The sequence below is a fragment of the Sycon ciliatum genome, chromosome 4 (assembly GCF_964019385.1).
Source record: "Sycon ciliatum chromosome 4, ocSycCili1.1, whole genome shotgun sequence".
Taxonomy (NCBI): domain Eukaryota; kingdom Metazoa; phylum Porifera; class Calcarea; order Leucosolenida; family Sycettidae; genus Sycon; species Sycon ciliatum.
The window spans coordinates 9,133,003-9,150,248 of NC_088646.1; the positions used below are offsets into that span (position 1 = coordinate 9,133,003).

General features: G+C 45.9%; 1 long non-coding RNA gene across 1 annotated transcript in view; it reads right to left on the reverse strand.

The window, feature by feature from the left end:
* Nucleotides 1-17,246, reverse strand: part of LOC135814335 (uncharacterized) — a 167,749-nt gene that overhangs the window by 15,954 nt on the left and 134,549 nt on the right. The gene's annotated exons all lie outside the window — the stretch shown is intronic.

Here is a 17,246-nt window from a genome sequence, read left to right on the forward strand (position 1 = left end):
GCCTGAACTGAACCATGCGGGGTTAACCATCTTGTACCTGACATCCTGAATGCATGTCCATTGGCTTCCCTTGGTCGGCTTCCCAATCGTCGAGCACACCATGAATAGCATCACATGCATGGGTAACTCCTATGCGAGTCCAACACCACCCATTCACTGTGTTCAATCTGGTAAGAGGACCGTATGATACATTCAATGAGTGTACATGTAAAGGTAAATGTACTGTACATGGTTCTACAGAGCGAGAGTGAATAACCGCAGGGGTCAGGTCGACTCAGGTGCATATACGCTTGTAGGTAGGGGTAAGCGGATTATGCCGTCATAATTTTTAGCACAATCAGGTCCTTTTTGAGAAGGAGCATGAAATGGCATCCGAAAAACAAGGGCAGATGCCCAATGAGGCTGTTATACACATCTGCTATTGAAGGACAATAGTGAATACAATCATAGCGCTTCTTGTCGATTTGGAATGATATTTTGCAGCCACAATAGGACATCTCCCAAAAGTTCAACGTTTGCTTGTGAATTTGGTATTCCTCTTGCATATTACTGTCTTGTACTTCCACGGCAAAGCTCCCAGCCCACATCATGACAATGGCCTGAGACCTTTTTTCATGACGATTATCTGTTCTTTTGGTCTTTTTGGTGAAGCGTAACCTAATTTAAAAGCGTAAGTGGCTGTTTTGTAGAGCATGCTGCGAGCATCCGCTAGAGCGTAATCTGGTCATTTCCCGAGCATAATCCGCTAACCCCTACTTGTAGGGAATGATGGCTGGATCTGTTTTTGTATACTCAGTAACCATTTCGATACATACGAAGGAGATTATGGACATAATTATGTTGTCCAACTCCAAGATGCGAATTTCTTCAGGCTATCCAGAAGCTAGAAAAAAAGGTGGTGGAAATGCACGAGAAAAAAAATGTTCTGACAGGTTCAGGTGCTAAAATGCACGGGGAGAACAGACATGCAATCATGCAAACAAGACCATCATAACTAGTAACTATGAAGAAAATATTCACGCGACGCTGCGGACAAAGCAATAACAGGTTAGTTATGAAGGTAGACCTTGTTCTCATGATGACACGGTCACCAGTTACTTAGGGCACGTTCGTCACTCTTTGACTTTTCGGGGAGTGGTTTTTTCTTCTCCTTATTTATTGGCCTCTTCAGAAAAACGAAACTCCTCGAAACAACCTCGAAACTCCACAACCTCATCCGATGGGAGAGGTGGAGTAGTTCCGAAGAGTTTGGAATAGCTACGTCGATCTGATTGATAACCAGGGCACACAACTGACATGTGACCGAGACATTCAACGACCTGAGACCTACTACTAGCTCCCACACACATCTCCGGCTCAAGTGCGCTACTACAATTCGAAGCAGCACTTGAAGCAACACACCACCCAACTAACACTTGGGTGGGTCAGCAATATCAGAGATTAAGAAAGGGAGAAGCTTTGCGAAAACGAATTGTACAAAACCGGACGCCAATAAGTGGCAATCACGTTATCTAAATACTCCTCATGCATGACAGTATTGTGGTCCTTCCAAGCTGGAAGGCTGTTGGGTTTGCGCACTGGAGGTGTGTGGGAGCTACATGTAACCATGGTAACCGTTAGGTCTCAGGTCGTTTAGTGGCTCAGTAACAATACATGTCAGTTGTGTGCCCTGTTATCGCACTTTCTGACTGCTTATTACATGTATCTTGTTACAGTCGTGGATAGTTGCTTTGCTTCACAACCCGTTTCCATGTCGTTCCTTCTATTTTAAATATTTATTGGCTCAGTATCCGAGTTAAAACAAGAATTAAAATGAAAAGAATTCCAGAATGATTTCTCGTGACTAGAGAGGATGCACGTTATTTCTGACGTGACGCGAAAGTTCAGCTTGCGTTATTTGGCTCGCGCGTCAAAAAACAACGCGAGTGACCTGCAGCTCACGTCGAAATTTGGAGTTTTACGCCAAATTTGACGTGAAATTTAATTGCGCGTCACGTCGAAAGAAACGTGCATCATAACCTCTCTACTATCATTAGTCTAGCCATATAACTGGTTGTTTTGGTGATTCTTATCATGTGACGATGTTCTACTGATGATAGTCACGAGAAAACGTTCTGGATTTTTTTCTTTTTAGTAATTATTGTTTTATACATGGTTATGAGTGCACAATTAGTTTTATTCATGCTATTTTTAGGAAATTAGAGGCCACATGCCTCATACTGCTCTTTTCTCACCGAAACTCAACACTTGAAACTCTCCGTGAAGTCCAAATTAATTTTTGACATTGCTCAGATTATCATCATTATTATTATTATTTACTTCTGCACCTCGTAGCATGTCAAGACAGCCAATTGAAATGAGGAGAGAGTGAGACCAGCCACGGAAGAAGAGAAAAAAGAATTTGAAAAGCACAAATGGTCATTACGAGGAAGATTATTATCATCAGAAAAGAAAAGGAAAATGTCACGGTTCACATGTGACTCAGTTAGACTGAGTTTTCAGCAGCCGTAGAAACGCCGCCATGCACCACCATGCAAAGATCAAAGGCGCAGATGCAGCTCCTGGAGCGGCGGGAGGTGAGTAGATTAGCCCACCAGCAAAGTGGTCAAAGACCGAAACTTGATCCCATTAGCTGCATCGATGTCATCAGGAAAGGGTTTATAAATTTTATTTTGCAAATACCTGCTCGCAGGCTGTATCTAAGACCATTTCTTGTTGCAGTTGTGTCACCATCTACATTGCATAAGGTAGAATGGAAGACTGTAAAGAGCATAGTAGCTATGGCAGATCCGATAGTCAATCAAAATTTAATGTAAAGGAAATGTGGCAGAGTGGCATCTACACCATGCCCGCAGGCCGGTCATATTGGTACACTGTATAAGTATCAACGGTGGCGTTGAGTCCCACATCAATCCAATACAGGCTGGAAAGTAGTCAATACAAGAAGTGTTACAGTCAAAGAAAATAACTCTGTGATAGTTCAAGCAGCGCGGGTGGCAAGTCACATAATTGGCAAGATCTGCTGAACACTATTGGCAGACTGTGCTGTTCGTGGAATTATTTTGTATTCTTTGCCGTCAGCCTATCCTCTTTGCTGGGGTACTGTGCTCTCCATTGCCATCATGATGCCTTCATTGGCATAACCATGCTCGTCGTCGCAAGCACTGTAGCACATGCTATACTGTTTCTCAATGTCTTAGACTAATGACTCAAGAATTTCAATCCTTCATTCCATTTCCTGCTCAACTCACGTATACACGCTGCACTGCAGCGGCTATGGATGAGCAATTGGATCACATGACTGGCAAACGAACTGGAGAATGGTGGAAGTATTGTACGGCAATTGGGTGTTGAATAACGGCGGTGGCATAGCCGCGGCATTAGTTGAGCAAACATTAGCGTACAGGTGCACTCCATCCATAGCCATGATGTTGTCCGATACGATAAGACACTCGAGGCCAGCGTCACTGATATGGTTGTTCTCCAAAGCGATCAGCTTTAAGCTGCTGTTGACGTCCTTGGCATCAGCTAGCGCATGCATTGCGCCGTCGCCAAGCCTGTTGCAGGACATATCCAGCCAGCCAATGTGTGCGTGCGTCTTGAAGCATTGCAGAATGGCGATGCCGATCTCATCCGTCATGCCTGTGTCGCTGAGGGACAAGAAGCGCAGCTGTCGACAGAGAGCCAATGCTTCCAGTAACAGGTGATACGATGCATTACCGGTGGGTTCTTTGAAGATGGGATTGCATCCCAGATCCAATGCCCGCAGTGTTGCCGATACACGTGTTGGCGGTGACAGTGCTTGTAGCAACAGAGCGGCACCCAAACTCTGTATCTTGTTGCCATACACACTGATGTACGACAGAGTAGTGTTTGCCGAAAGGCCAGCTGAAGAAATCGCCATAACACCATTGTTGGTAATTCCGCAGCCGTCAATATCCAGAGTTGTTATGTCCGTGCCGCCGCTGCTGCTGTTGCTGCTGCTGAGGATGTGTCCAAGAGAAGACATGGTAAAGTCGTGCATCATACCCTGTAGCTCACCATCGTGCTCCTCAACTAGTTGCTGAGCCGAGACGACGTGAATCAATGTTCTGGTGAATAAATGGCTACCAATGTCAACGCTGTCATCACCACAGTAACCAGAGGCAGCAAGTTGGTCGAGCAGGTGGACAGTGACGTCATTTCCATTCAGGTAGATCATAGACTCGGCCATGATTGCATCGCATGCCATGCCGTCGTGTTCATCAGTGATGTCCGCCGAACTATTGCGTCTTGATTCGAAACAGTCAATGATGTCTGCTGCCAGATTGTTGGTGAGCTGGTTGTTTTCCAGGAATAGATTCTGAATAGCAGAATGATGGGCGAGTGCTGTCAGCATACAAGTGACGTCCTCGTCACACAAGGCATTATCATGCAGCCAAAGTGATTCCAAACATGGCAACTTGGCAAGAAGTGTGGCTAGGTTGGAGCCACAACTGGACTGAAGATTGCAGTTTGCAAGGGAGAGACTGGTGAGATGGTCGCATGGTGTTAGACTGGCAACGAAGGACGCCAGTCCGACATTGCCCAGCCCAGAGCCTGTCAAGGATAGCTCTGTAACACTGCAGTGCTCTACACACTTGGCAAGCGCAGCACCGTCTTTTGCACCGCCGGTAAGTGATGACTCTCTCATACTCACAATCTGTGGATATGGCTGTGTCGATGTGGAAAGCGCGGTGCCAATGTTTTCCAGGAGCACTCCACTGAGACGATTTCCGGATAGATTCACTTCTACTGACTTGTCCAGAACTTGTTTCAGCACTCGTGAATGTGCGCTGGACAAGTTACAGCGGGAGACATTCAGAGCTGTCACGTGATCAGCAAACTGCAGAACTGTGAAAAGGGCCATGATATCTTCTGGATCAATGTTCACTCCTTCCATGTCAACGCCATTCGCTGATAGCATGTTGGCTATTGATACGTATGCACCAACGTCGACAACGTTGTTGCGGTCTCGGTTGCCGACAACAGTACGTGGATCTGCCAGGAAGGTCCGTACATTCTCCAGCAGGCCGTGCATGAGTGACAACTGCACATTCCTGCTCTCGCGGTCACAAGCGTTAGTAACCGTGCGTTGAACTGCCACCATGGCCGTCTCGAGATCGACAGGCTTCAATGCTCCGAATACAAGCCTCCAAAAGGTGCTGCCTAGTCTTTTGCTGGTGCTTATGGCAGAAATAAGAACGGGCAAATGATGGGATGTAGCGACGGCTTTGGATGCCAGCCACTCTTGCACCATCGGATTCGCGATAGCCATAAGCATCGGGGACAAACTATCTACAATCAACCCAACTTTCTTACATAGAAACCGTTGTTGTTCCGAGAGCAGTGTCGAGGAAAACACTGCCACGTCACTGGGGTATTTCTCCAAGCATAACACGGACAGGGTTTGCATGGCAGACACGAAATCCATGGCATTCATAGCGCTCAAATCACCGTCGGGATCATCCTCGCACACAGCGGCTTCAACATTGTAGAGCAGGGCCGTCTGAACGCTGATAACATCCCCGGTTGCAAACATCCGGCCGCCGAACATATGGCTGAACATAATCTCAGTGAGACACAGGTTGCCAAACTTCTTACCGCAAGCTTCCTCAAGACGATCCACTGCCGAGCAGAGATGTTGGTTGAAGAAAACGGCGAAACTGGATAAGACAGAGCTTGTCAGAGAGAATTCTGAAAAGACGAAAGATCGTAGAGACAGAGACTCACAGATTGCTTCTTTCAATGGTAAAAGAGCAAGCTGTAAGAGCTGTTTCATACACTGCTTTCCACGTTCAGTGCCGAGCTGCAGATAGCAAGCCTCTCTCAGCTGATTATCTGTCAGCCGACGGAGACGGTAGCGCTGCTTGAGCATTGGGACAAAGTCATACAATGGCGCGCATGGACATGCAGTGACCAGGATATTAAGTTTATTAACACCCAATTCACAGTCAGGATGTCTGATCAACAAAGAAAACGCAAGACCAAATGCATCCGCAGGTGCTTTTTCAATGCCATCAAATACCACCAAAACATCGCCAAATTGCCGTTGTCCTTTCTGTGCGGAAACAGACAGGTGGTGTAGAGTAAGATCCTGCTCCTCGCTGCCAAATCCTAAATCCGGATGATTCAGTCCAAGCAAAATCCGCAAATCCATTGTCATGATACGATGCACATCAGAGCAGTCTATGTAGAAGATGATACTCGTTGGTCTTACTGGTCCCTCCATGATGTCCCTTATCACTTGCCTACACAATGTAGTTTTCCCTTGACCTGCAGATCCAAGAACTAAGCAGGTGTCTGTAGCGTGCGGGCTATCGGTAGGAAAGAGGAACGTCCCCATATTCTCCGTGAAAATCTCTTCTCCTCCTTCCACATTGTCTCTCTTTTCAGAAAATACTGTGACGGCACTGCTCGACTTCTGGGTTCCGAGTGGATGCGACTGTCCATGCCGTCTCGGGAAAGTCAAGCGTAGAGCATCACGCTCGCTAATAACTTGCAGTGTGATAGGTCTTCCGGGATCGGATCCGGACGCAGCAACTGCTGGGGCGTTGCAGAAATCTTGGTTTATTTTGCTCAGATGTGCATGCAGTTTGCGCAAGCAATTATCCACAAGTTCGCTTTCTTCCATCCTATATCTACCAGAATGTCCATGCCAGGCCCAGGGGTGCAGTCCTGGCGGGACAGAGGCAATGATACAGAAATACTAGTTCCCGGTCTGAATAGTCATTGCGAACCCACTGCATGCGGAGCTAGCTGAGATGACAGCAGGTAAAAACATTTCAAACAAAAACCATCATGCTAGCGCTAGATCTACATGTACATAGTAGATCTACTTAGTACAATGTCATTTAGAAAAGCGATCCTGTCAGCTTTTCTATTATTGTGTTCACATGGCACGAAAAACGACATCGCTATGCTACGTAAGTTTCTACGTAAGGTGCTCGGTATTTCACTTAGGCTACGTAAGTCTCTACGTAAGGTGCTCGGTATTAGATCTACCAACGGGTGGTAGCTGCGTGCTGTGCACGTGCACGGCAGCCGGCAGACATTGTGTTGCAGTGAATAGACCGATCCCCTTATTATTGTCTGGGTTCGAGCAAGGGGGCAACTCCGCAGTCGCGTGGGATCCTGCTGCACACACGCGACCAACCTCACCTCGGCTTTGCGTGACTTCTCGCATGCGAAGTGCAGAGCACGCGAAATCTACACGCAGTGCAAGCCTGTCTACAAAAAATGCCACAAGGACTTTTGATTTGAGCTGTTTTGTTTTTGTTTAGACGTCTTCCTTTTTACGACTTCAGGATGCCTTCTCAGGATCATTGCTGCGTTCCTCACTGTCAGAACAGGAGGACGAAGCAAGCAAGTCATTTCACTCCTTTGGTCGTGTGGAGCCACAGCGGCCTGGAGCAAGCGGATCCAGGCTATTCCCCGTGAGGAAGGACGTAGTTTTAGGGTCACTCTGAATATTTGAGATGCAGCGATCATTTCGATTCCGAAGTCGAAATCGTTTTGCCCAGCTCTACAAGGGCAGGATGAGTCCAGGAAACCAAACAGCTGTCCTACGGTACCAGGTTTGCTTTTCGCAAGAGAGTGGAGTCTGGACGCTCTGCTCCCTATGCTCGCAAAACAGTATTTGCTGAGCCTAGTGCAGTTCGGTCATGGAAGTGCAGCGTCTGCATCACGAGCTCCCCATGCTCGCAAACCAGTATTTTGCTGAGAGGCAACGGCATTTTGAGTTGGAAAGGAACCTGGCTTAGTGCAGTTTGGTCCTGTAATGGAAGTGCAGCATCTGCATCAGGAGTTGGCAGCAAGTAGAGCTCGTGTACAGCGTCTCGTGGAGCAGTTGGACGATGGGGTGAAGAAAGCCGAAAAACAGCTTACGTACAATAACATGAAGAAAGACTCTGAGCCGCGCCAGTTTCTGACTGGTTTGCCTTCAGGTGTTTGGACCGCTCTGTGGGACTTCTTTGAGCCTAGCCGAGAAAATGTACTGCGCCGAGCCAGATCTGCGAAGACGGAAGCTGAGGGACGGCGGATACAGTTGGAGGTGGCCGTAAATCGCCAATGAGCATGTAATGGAGGATCAGCTGCTATTGGCATTGATGTGTCTAAGCCTGGGCCGAATGGGACAGAAGCTGTCATGCGAGGCACAAGTTAATCATCCGTTTCACGGTATATGCTATATAGCTAGCTGAGCTGGAAAGATGTCTTGTTCCTCCGTTTGGGCATGATCCCCATTTGGGCGAGCTGGCGAGATGTTCAGTCATCAATGCCATGTACCGCAAGACATTCTGCATTGTGCATGAAACAGTTCTATTTTGCCATGCACTTAGGGTTCTCGCACCGGCACAAAAAGACCCAACAGATCCTTGCGCTCTTATTTTCTCCCATGGTAACATTGCTGATCACAACACCCGGTAGCCAGTCGCAGATGCAACCAAATCAACCAGGTTCTCTTACTCTTTTTTTCCAATACTGAAACCAAAGGTATACCAATATTTGGATCGAATGCAGTGATGATTTCAATACTGTCCACAAGTACAACGCATTACCAGACTGGCATATAATCATGATAATATTATCCATTTCGCAATCACTGTCATTGCTTTCTTAGATCTTCAATCATCAATATCGGACCATAAACCGTCTATCATCTTCTATTATATCATCATTAGTATCCTGCTACTATCCTCCTCTAACGATGAGCTCGAAGAAAAGAAACAGCGGTCTAGAGGCGTAAACAATATCTGTCAACGGAAGTGTCCTTGCTGTGCTGGTGTGTTTATGCTTCGTGCATTAGTTCGGCCAAGAGCGCATGGTGGTGGCGGGTTGAGGATGTTAAATATACTAGAAAATAGTTCACTCTGAACGTGCAGGGGGTATATTCATAGGTTCGAAAGAACCGCACACACACTTTGCTGCAGACAGCGGCAAGCTTTGGCCCTCGTGCTTCGAAGAGGGAGAAATCCACTGCGCTACGCTTGCGATTAACAGCAAGCTTCGACTTTTCAAAGGTACGACTCATCATTGGCTCTGGGGTAATGCTCCTGGAACAAATGCCCCATAGCCAACTGAGGGCCAGGGAGCACGCAATCTGCCTTCCTGGGCGAGAAGTGTTCCAGCACAAGAAGCAGCACGAATACATGCTGACAAAGACCACCTTCACCACCAGCCGGCACACAGCACACTGTTCTTCAAACACCATCCACTCCGTCCATGTGTTTGCACTGTCCTCCTCTAGCTCTTCACGCTCAACAAATAACACGCACTGCTCATCGTTTTTTTATGCTTCCTCTGGGTTGGCTAGCCCTTCGACTTGACAAAACAGCGATCACCACTGCACTGCTATCGTCACCTCAAAGCAGTCCCTTCCACCAGTGGCTTTTCCTGTCTTTGCAAGGTGTCCAAGGATGGCTGCTGTTGTCACTACAGGCAAATCAGACTGAGTACTTTAGTGGCTGATGTCCAACCAGATCGTTGGAAAATCGATTTTTCCACTTCAGGGCTGCTGATCGCGACTTGGTGACTTGGCAGCACCACGGTTACCTTCATAGAAGATGGCTCTGGAGAGGAAAAAGACAGACCAGAAAAAGGTTACTATTATCTTCAGCACCGATCGCAAGGAGAAAGAAATATGGTCTGCTGTAGCCTAGGCACAAAATAAATCTCACAACACGATTCGCGATTCGAATATTTCAACACCAAAAAAACTCACCTCTGGAGTAACTCCTGTTTGTGGCCCGAGATCGTTCCCTCCCGCGCCTTGAAAAAATCCTGCAGCGGCATCACAGTCCATGTCTCTCTCGGAGACTCTGCTCCTACCAGCAGGAGGTTTAGCACCGCTCGAAGCCATCGCAAACTACTTGAACTAAGCAGAAGACATTCCAAAACAAACCTGAAACACACTGTCAAAGATGCTGTCACGTTCAAAAACTAGCTCGATCGCGAGTGAGGTTGCCCCCGTGCTCGAACCCAGTATAATAAGGGGATCGGTCTATTGAAGTCCGTGTTCGGATGTGCATGCGCGAGGAACTTCCTTCTTTGGAACTGCTTCTTGCATGAGCTGTTTCGGATATTTCGTCTCCTGGCCTGGCTTATTTCGTTTCGGTGCTGCTGAGACCTCCTTTCGCGGAATATTACTCAATGACAGGTGAGTTGACCAGTTCCCTTTGATTCATTTGCTTGTGTTGACTCTTTCATTTACGAAAAGTGTGCTGATTTTGGGCGGAATGCAATAAATAATGGAAAAGCTGACAGGATCTCCTTTCTAAATTTAGCTTTTCCGCTGCCGAGGCCTCCTTTTACGGAATACTCGATGACAGGTGATCTCTGAGTTGACCTGTTTCCTTCGATTCATTTGCTTATGCTCACCCTTTCATTTGCGGAAACGTGTGCTGATTTTATTCGGATTTAGATCCATTTTTATCTCTTTGCCCTTGTCTACAGTGTGCGAAGAACGCGAGTTCACCTTCTTGACGGTAAGGCTCATGTTAGATGTGTTGTCGAAATACTCATATTCATTGTACACTGGTACGTTACAAGTAAGGCACTGGTCAGTGGCATACTATCGTTGGCAGTTCCCAATCTGGAGGGAAAGATTCAAGGACCCATTGACTGAGTTTGCAAAATAAATTCGCATACGGTATCAGGGAAAATCTCCATTGTGGAGAGGTTCAGTAAACTTGTTTGCTTCATACGAAACAAGCCAATGGGTGCAGTTTCGTCTCGTGAAGATCTCGTACTTGTGTGATTGGATTTGTTTACTCGAGTCTGGGGCTGTTTGATTTATTATTTGTGAGTACCGCCGAGATTGCACTGCTCCAAATAAAGTTTCGTGCCGCCAAAGCAAGAATTACGATCTGCAATCTGTTTGTAGTACCTGCAAGAATGTGCTGTACATGTATCGTACTTTCTCTATTGCTGTTTCAGTTGCCGTCATGTTGCTAAAGAAACGTTCAGTGGAGAGGTTCTGCAAAACAAAAATTCGAACGAAGTTTCGCGACAGTCCTTGCGAAAGTGTGTACAAATTTTTGCACGAACTTTGCGTTCTGCACATTTTCGTAGATTGCGCGGGCCAAGTGCACGTACGCCATGATCCGATCTCACGAAATTTCCTACGACAGTTCATTTCGTGTTCCCTGCAAGTTTCGCGTCCAAAGTTCGTGCGAGGTTTCGCACTTCATGACGTAGAACGAAAGTTTGTACGCATTTTCGTTTTGCAGAACCTCTCTAGTGACTCATTTGTTTCATACGAGACTAGTCAATGAGTTGGTGTGGCTTAGAATCTTTCGCTGTAGAAGAAATCTATTCGTATGTCTATTGGAGAAATAATTGTATTCACTGGTTATATATATAAAATAGGTTAAGACAAACTCACAGAATAAATACCATCGGTCCCTTGGTGTTCGTCCTAAAGAGGTTCAACTGGATATCATTCATACTCACCAAAATATGTGTAAGATTTTATTATTTATGGAGTGCCTTGTTTATCTCTCAGTACCTCCAAGCATAGCCTTGCCCCTTTTATCCTCAGGATCAGTGTAGTTGTTGGAACGAGGTGTCGGACTCGGCAATGTATTTGTTTACATTTTAATACATGTTTATTGTTCCTCCTTTGCTGTGTTGTTTTAGAAAATCGTGGACTAACAGTTTGAAGTCATTGAACTACTTCCAAAAGTTGTATCGACATCAACAGGATTACGATTTCAGTGCAATATGATGCAGGATGACCTTATCACGATAACCCATGATTATAAACCATTATAAACACAGAATCAACAAAAACATCTGCGACACGCACCTGGTTACATTTCTCAAATAAATCTGATCCAGGGTGGGGAAATCTGAAATATCTGAAAGGCAAGACAATTTTATGACAGAGTCATGAAATTCTGCAACAGCAACATGCACAGAATGACCTCCGTATAAAAAAAAGTATCACCACGGTCCATCACTACTCACATGTTTCCCCGCAGAAGAACATGCTCGCCTAGTGCCATTTTCTGCAAGAAAAGACTTGCACCTCAATGCGTATAATACGGTATTGATATGATGTGAAGGCCATCATTTACTAAAGGGCATTCCATTGATTGGTGACAGAAAAAACAAAAGAAATTATAGCAATAAAAACTGCTTTATGGCAGTTTTCTAAAAAAAGTTATTGTGTTCTAGTCCATGGACCCCGTCTAAAAAGTAAGAAATTAACGAAATGTGATAGCCGAAAATTAAAATTTCACACAAAACCTCACAATAATCACACACAGAATGAAAAGCTACATGTAGAAGACCTTTTCCCCTCGTGATCCTCTTTCCTATGCATACATGACATGCATGTTGCCAATTGTTGGTGCAGTACAAGTTTAGTGTTGAAAGCAGCATTTCAACTGTTGTGATTATTGTGAGGTTTTGTGTGAAATTTTAATTTTCGGCTATCACATTTCGTTAATTTCTTACTTTTTAGACGGGGTCCATGGACTAGAACACAATAACTTTTTTTTAGAAAACTGCCATAAAGCAGTTTTTATTGCTATAATGTAGTTAGTACTGTAAAAATCAGGGGTCTTACGACTCCCTGGTAAAAATGTACTGAGTCTGTACTGTAGTCTGCAGGTCTGTAGTGTAGATCATGGTAGATAGGGCCTAGGGCATTAGGGGGGGGATTCCTTGGAGTTTTTTTTTAATTTAATATATTAAATTTTTACTTTTCATGGTACATAATATTAATAATTATTATGTACATGTATCTCTAGTTTTTCACATCTACATGACTTTATCTTGCCCGTAAAAGAGGCCGTTACCCCGAAAAAAAATGTAGGTAAGGCCATGGTAAAAAATATCTTTGATTCTCAAGTACGCGCGCATCGATTTTTGGTGGCGCACCGACGATTTTTTTTATTTCTATGCATGCATATGCGTGCATGAAAACGGTCAATGCGAAAGGCATGAATCCGGGAGTAGTAAAATACCGGTATTTTTCTACTCCCTGGCCTGAATAATAAAATAATTATAAATTAAATATGAACCTGTGACGTACACATGTGTGACCCTATCTTTGGAAATAAAAAAATTGTGGGAATTAAAATAAAAAATCGCTCGCTCGCACCGATTTTCACAGGCTCATGACCTGAGAATCAACTTTATTTTTTACCATGGCCTAATGGTACATGTACTTCAAGTAGATCTATCTGCTGTACATGACCTACACTTGTTGTTGGTTTGACAGCATGAAACAAGGTGGAGGACACCGTGTTCGGAAACAGTGACCTTTCTACAACCATCCACGGTTGGTAGAGTCCAGATCCGTTGGGACCATCTGAACCGTATGTGTGTTAAATCCTGTCAGACCCTCATCAATTATGCTAGGGGAGTTTTTGTTATAGACTCAGATGGTCCCAACGGACCGGGGCTCTACCAACCGTGGGCGTGGATGGTTGTAGAAACGTCACTGTTTCCCAACGCGGTGTCCTCCACCTTGTTTCATGCTGTCAAACCACCAACATGTGTGAACTAAAACAAGGTTTATCTAATACCATGACCTACACTGTCTCTTCGTGTAGTCTTTTACACTGTAGTATTTTCCCCTCCTAGCACAAGCCACAAGGCCTCTTTTACGGGCAAAATTCACCAACAAAGCAGAAAAGCTCTTGATACTAGTAGTCCTTTTAACCTTGTAGCATTTTCCATCATTTTTCTGTTGTGTTTGCTCTTTTTTCTTCTTTTTTCTACTCCTTTCTTATTTCTCCAGCTTCTACCCATGGCGTCCTTCTCTCAGCTCGTCAGCTGACATCAGTTGCTGTCACCACCATGACACTGTCGTGAGAAGGACGGTGCTCCCTGTAGACGAGGTTGGTGATGTCACGTGGATGCGTCCCTACTCCTGGAATGCCGCCCGAGCCGCTGAAATGTCGGCTAGTGGGCGACTGATGGAAAAGGGCAAGTTTGGGATGATCAACGGTGGGTGGTTAATTGGACTGGTGGTATAGTCGTCGGCCGTTGAGCTCCCCTCACCGTCGATACTTGCCGGTGTTTACGTTCATCATGGTATCAAGGAAGTCGACTGACTTGAGGTTCACCTGCATGCACTTTTGTATGTCACTTGTTGAATGCGTTGCTGCTCGGCTTTCTCTCTTACTAGGTCTGCCAGCCGGTGTGTCCGAGGATCACGCTCCGCTCGTCGTCGTCGTCACTTCGACCTAGCGCCTGTCGACCTCGTCCAGGCCGAGGCTCGTCTGGCTCGGCATTAGACTGTGTTCTCAGCCATTTTACCTTTTCTTCCTGTTGTACTATCAACTACCAGGTTTTTAACTCGGATACTGAACCAATGAGTATAATTAAAATAGAAGAAACCACATGGAAACGAGGTATGAAGCAACTATCCACGACTGTAACAAGACAATACGCAGCCAGAAAGTGCGATAACAGGGCACGAAACTGACATGTTACTGAGACATTCAACGACCTGAGACCTAGCTCTCACGCACCTCCAGTGCGCAAACCAACAGCCTTCCAGCTTGAAAGGTTCAAGGTTATGGTAGGACCAATAAGGGGAAGGTGAGCGCAGCGAAAATGTGCACAAGCTAAGTCCCACGGCAACAAAGAATGCCGATTGGTACAGGACCATGACGGGACCAGTTTAATAACATGACAATGCGGTCTAACTACAATTCGAAGCAGCAAAGCAACACACCATCCAACTTGGGTGGGTCAGCAATATCAGAGATAAGGTAAGGGAGAATCTTTGCGAAAACGAATTGTGCAAAACCGGAAGCCAATATCTAACGGTACTCATCATAGTATTGTGGACGAGTTGACTACGATAACAAAATTTAATAGTTTCACACGACGTCACAACGTTGGTTTACGCACTGGAGGTGTGTGAGAGCTAGGCCTCAGGTCGTTGAATGTCTCAGTAACATGTCAGTTTTGTGCCCTATCGCACTTTCTGGCTGCTTATTATCTTGTTGCAGTCGTGGATAGTTGCTTCATAACTCGTTTCCATGTGATTTCTACCAGGTTTTTGCTTTCTTTCTTTTACTGTAACTGTTACTTTACCAGGTTTGACTCACAGCCTGTGTGGGTATCTCCTGTAAAAAAGAAATTTGTGTTTACAACATGTAAATCTACAAGATTGTACCGTTGTGTCTGGCACAAAGACTCCAGTCATGTCGTTGCAAGGCAGCTACCGCAAACGTCAGACTTGATTACCAAAATAATACAGTCTACATTAAAACCCACGTAAAACGAACACGCCTTCGACAATATGTGGGTGAATACAAAGGAAAATGCAGACCAGAATACCAGTGCCGTGCCTCACACTGGACAGCAGACACAAAATTCTGATATAAACAAGGGGAAAATCGTTGGCGCCGATCGTGTTTTAAAACGATGGGTTGCATTGTACTTGATTGTAATGTTATGCTATCTATGTACATGACATTGTACTTTAGTGGGCCATTGGCACTGTCAGCAACAAACATGTTTGCCATTGAATGTAATGTTAGCATTGTTTTCTCCTAGTCCAAGAACAGCGCTACCAGTTCTGTTGTCTGCAATGCACACATGATGGGAGTCATGTATGTTGTTACCGCTGACAGTAATACCCTGGCTCATGGCAACAAAGATACCTTGAGCGTGACCGTCGTTGGGGTCCGCGATAGACGTGATGTAGTGTGGATCAACAATGCTGTTACCGATTATCAGTGACCGAGAAGCTGTCCACATGTTGATACCAGTGTCACCGGGCCGTATGATGGTGTTGTTGATGATGTGGATACGGTCGTAGATGGGTAGTTTAGGCTCGTACATAACACCGATGTGAATAGGTGAAGACATGGTTCGATCCCGGTATGGAGCTGTGGCTGTATCCACGATTGTGTTGTTAGCTATCAGGATATTGCCGGGGACTCCGCCTTCGTTGTGGGAAGCTGGCGTGCTACGTATCACGATGGCCGAACCGACGCCTTCCATTCGGTTGTTGACGAACTCACCGGAACCAGCTTGGATCAAGACCCGCTGGTAGCAATCTAGAAATTTGGAGTTTCTCATTGCCCAATTCTCACACGCCCATTGTGGAAAGAAAGCGATTGAGTTGGCGAATGCTGCTGTGGAGTCATTGAAACGAATTATGTTGACGTCCAGCCTCTCCTCGAATACAAGTGTGCCAAGCTTCTCGAATGTTTTGTTGTTGTAAAATACTGCTTCGTCTCCTGGTCGGAGCACAGCAGTGGACCGAAGGTTAAACGAGGATCGCTCGAAGACGACAACATCGTCGTGAACGCTATTAACGTATCCCCAGTAGCTGTGGAAGTTGATGATGTCATCGCTGGAAGTCACCACCGTGAAGTTGTCGAATACCGGACCACGCCGAACAGCGTTCACCATCACACCATCACCGCCGTACAGTTGATTGGTGCTGGGCCGGCGTGAGAAAAGCGTGTTCTGAAACGAGTGCCCCCCGTCACCTACAGTCAAGTGAAGCGATCCCTTGGCCATATAGTTCGTCAGGCCATCGAACACCATTGCCGCGGAATTCTCTAGCTCAAGAACCTTTGCACGAGTCACTAGAATGCTAATGCCGTCGTTTGGCTCGATGACGCCCCAGTTACCATACGCAGCCTTCCACCGGGTCGTGTTTGTGATAGTGAGAAGGCGAGGGGTCCGTAGCGTCGCCCAGAACATTCCGTGCGAGTCCAGCTCACTCAAATGACTGAAATAGATGTCATCAAGATGCTGAAAGGCGTACAGGGGTCCCATGAAATCGCCGTTGAACTTGTATGGCAGAAAGCGGAGAAAATTGTGTGCCGCGGGATCGGCGATGAATGGCTGAAACGGGTAGGAGCCATTGGTTAGAGATAGCCGTATCCTGTTCTGTTCAATGTCTACTTGCACAACTTTCCCCTCGATGACGCCCCTAGGATCTCCATCCAACGTCAGACCTACAACATGAATATGTGAGCAGTTGAGGAATTGCACGCCAAAGCTAGCATGTAGGGTCTGGGTTGGCGCCATCGGTGAAATCCAGAAAGTCACGCCCGTGGCAACGATGGTGAATGGGTTATCAGCAGGCCGAGTCATGTTCTGGAACGAGACCTGGAATGTGGTGGGACCATCTGGTAGTAACCATCGATAGTTACCCGGTGCAATGATGTGACTGCTGGCATTCTTCACGAAACTGTCCATAACGTCCGCCACAACGCTCTTTCCCTTCTGGATTTGCTCTTGTT